Here is a 4,066-nt window from a genome sequence, read left to right as displayed (position 1 = left end):
TACCTAACTTGATCTGTGTTTAAAGTTCTTAAATGTTTAGGTTTGAAAATAATAGTTCGGGATGTTTGGACTACATGGTACACATAACAAGTATGCATAACAGCATTTAAAATCAAAATCCAGGGGTTTAAGTTCGTAAACCCGTATGCATACTTGACGTCGATATTCGGTAAAAAAATTTTGGCCGTAACTTCTTTGTACGAACTCGGATTTACCTCATTCTTTTTGCATTATCTTCCTTATTTAATTCCCTTCAAAATGGAGATGAGAATTAATGAATTTGGATGAGTTAATATTGGTCTTTGTCCCGTCTCTTGTTTTTTAGTGTTTGCTCCGTTTCGTTGCACTTGTTCTATTCTCTTGGACTTGGGCACTGGGATTCTTGGAGAAATCCTATTCTTAGGTATTTTGTGGCTGTTACAAGAGTGATGTTGGTGAATCACAAAGAAGGAAGTTAGAGAATGGTTAGTAGTTCACATTGCTATATATTCTTGAGTGTTCACAATCATCTCATGTGAACTATGGTGCATAGTCGTCAATGACTTTGTATGTTCTTCTTTGTTAAGGAAATATTTTTATACGCTTTTGGTAACCACTCTTAGTATAAATCCGTGCGAAAAAGATTGATTCTACCTTCTAAGGGCAAAGATTTTTATTACGGTATTAATCTGTTTGATTTTGAAGTATTGCAATTTTTTTATGGGATATGTATTGTTTGCGTCCGTGAACTTGAAGGTCCCATATGTTTTCAGAAGTAAAGTCGTTCATAAATTGGTATTCGTATTGATGAAAGGACGAATGGACTTTTGACAAATACAAAAGTTATACCTATGCAGTCATTTATTTGATGGAAAATAGGGTAAAATCTTTTGTGTGACAAGGATAAAGTCTATTATGTCGTTATGCAGATAGTGATGGAAAAATAGAATAGGTCCTTGTATGTATTCCACAGTAATGATCATCACTGATCCATATCTTATGTATTACTGTGAGGCTCCGTAATGTGTCTTATGTCGAGCACGATACAACTAAGTTGATTACTTTGTGATTAGCTTTGTTGGTTGTTCCGTAAGGTACTTTATGTTGAGAATCTTTGAACTAAATTAATCATCTTGGTTGGTTATTTAGTTATTTGCTCCGAAAGTTTTCTTTTGTCGAGCAAAACAATTGACAATTAAATTGATTACTTCTGTGATTAGTTTGGTTGTGTTTTCCAATTAGATTAATTATAGGTTCTCTTGTAATTAATCTAGTTGAGTTTTTCATATATTCCACAAGTTCTTGTGTTGAGTATATGAACGGCTATACTAATCATGTTCTACTGGTTGATGTAGTCGTATATTCCGTAAGGTTTTCCTTAGGTTGAGTATTTGAACGATTAAGGTAGTCATCTCCGTGTGGTTATCTTAGTCGTAGATCCGTGAGTTTTCTTATGTTGAGCACAATCAATTAAATTGATCACAATTGTGGTTTGATTTAGTTGCGTATTACGATTAAATTAATCATGGGTTTACTTGTGATTAATTTGGTTGAGTTTTGGATATAGAAAATCATTTCCATGGTTTTTGGTGTCCAATTAAAAAATCCTTATTTTCTTTCGAAATTAAGGTCGCTCTTGTTGTTCTTTCGGGAATGACATCAAATGGGGGAGAGTTCTTTTGAACTTGTGCTTAATGGTAATATCTTGCAGAGTGTGTGGCTGTGGAATTTTATAGGTGTTATCTTGTATCTTAAAACTCCTTGATGAATGCATTTAGCTTCGACTTTATGATTGCATCTAAATTAAGTTGGTATGTATTTTTCTTTTAGTCTATGAAATATCTCTTGTGGAAATTTCATTATGATCCCGTTCTTTTACCTTTGCCAATTTTATTGACAAAAAGGGGGAGAAATAATGTAGTTCACACTACAAATACATATGGTTTTCGGATCATTGTGTAAGGGGAGTAGTTTCCATGACCGAGATGGAGTATTGACTAAGAGGGAGTAATACATATCACCATAGTATTATTGTTAAAGTCGTGATGCAATTGTACTTTGATGTTACATAATGATACTATGACACTGTATAATAATGATCGAGAATCTCGATTTCTCTCATTGTTATAGCTACGGATCTTCAACAATGGTGGTGCTAAACTTACAACCTCTGGGATCATTGAAGTACTTGGAAGGACGAAGATTTCAAGGAACGTTGAAGATTAGACTATGGAATAGGAGCCACTAAAGTTTATCTTTTTTGTATTCCATATGTATTAATAGTTTTGTCACTAAAATTCACAAAGAGGGAGATTGTTAGAGCATAGCTCGATCGACCTCGCATGCGTTGTTATATCAAGCATGTTTGTCAATGTTAGTGATCAAAACTATGAGTCCTGATTTCTAGTTTACATAGCTAAGTCTAAGACTAGGATAGAAAAGTGTAGTTGAGCTCAAGGACTTCATGGCGATTCATCATACAATGACGAAGATCTACACAAGGAACCGTGGAACTTCATCAACAAAAAGGTATGTGGAGACTTGAAATTATCTATCACTCAAAAGTTTATCTATTCTATCTCCTACTTCTTATGAGACAAAAAGTAATATGATATATAGACTGGATCATACACATTTGACATCTCAAGCTGAGTATTCACTACTTATCTTTTTCTCGAAATCGTGTGTTGGTAAAGCGTTTCGCTTTGATCAAGTTTATCTTCACCTAGTGACGAAAGTCATGAAAAGTTTCAATTATTTTGAGAATTGCTCTGACGCGAGACGTTCTGTGAATAACGGCTATATAACGTCCTCTGAGAATGTCTCAATGATTGGAATGAGAGTTTAGATTACATAACCATGTATTCCTTAATCCTAAGTTTTCGAACTTTGTTGATTGAGAGAAATCGGAGGAATTGGCTTTGCCAAGTCCGCGAACTGACGGAAGTTCTCTTACCGAGAATTTCTGCTGGGATTTTCCAAAAACTCGTTTGCGTGTTTAGTCCCCAAATCTAGTCCGCGAACTGTCGGAAGTCTCTTTGCCGAGATTTTCTGCTGAGTTTGGAGAACTCTGTCGGTTGCCTTAAGTCCGCGAACTTGTTTGTAAGCTTAAATGGTTATGATCTAAAGATGTGCTCTGAACATGAAACTTATATTACTAAGGAATGCTTTATGTAAACCGTGGCTATAAAGTTCATGAGCCGATTCATCGAATCGAATCATCTTTGTTTCAATTGTGTCTTGTGTAGTTACATAAGATCTCATAGCAATTGAACAACTCTCTAACTAGTTCATTTGAGTCAATTGAACTAGTTGTGGTGAAGAAGAACTAGGCTAATATGAAATGCTCATATGGTTAACCTTTTGGGTTACTATGTTGAACCAACATACACGTACATGTTTGGGCATGATTTTCACAAACCCAGTAAACGTCTACCCAAGTGTGTGTGACAAGCTAAGTTTTCGATCTAACGGTTGAGAAATATTAGCTTGAATCTAAATCAGGTTTTCATCTAACGGTGAATATGGATTGCTTTGTAACTAAGGCAAAACCTTGATATGAAGACTATATATATGAGACATCTAGCATTGTGCAAAACTAATCCTCACACGTCTGTGTGATACTAGTGCGCTCGTTAGAGTCGATTCTCCTTTAACCTTTGGTTTTCTTCTCTAAAACCAGGTTAACGACTTAAAGATTTCATTGGGATTGTGAATCCAGACCGATACTACTTTTATCATAGTTGTGTGATCTGATCTTGCATCTTCTATCATACGAGTACAATCATTGATTGGCTTGAGATCGCGAGAGTTCTCCGATAGGCAAGATAAAGAAGTCACAAACATCTTCGTCTCACTGTTTGTGATTCCTCGACAAACCGCTTGTGTAGTCAAGAAGGATTGTTGAGAGGTGATTGATTAATCTAGGCTGTTCTTCGGGAATATAAGACCGGATTATCAATTGGTTCTTGTTCACCTTGATTCTATATCTTAAGAGGAACAAAACCTAGGGTTTTTCTGTGGGAGACGGATTTATCCTTTGATAGACTTTTCTGTGTGAGACAGATTTGTTTATTATCAAGTCTGC

The sequence above is a fragment of the Papaver somniferum genome, chromosome 9, assembly GCF_003573695.1.
Source record: "Papaver somniferum cultivar HN1 chromosome 9, ASM357369v1, whole genome shotgun sequence".
Lineage (NCBI taxonomy): Eukaryota > Viridiplantae > Streptophyta > Magnoliopsida > Ranunculales > Papaveraceae > Papaver > Papaver somniferum.
Note: the sequence above shows the minus strand (reverse complement) of the source record.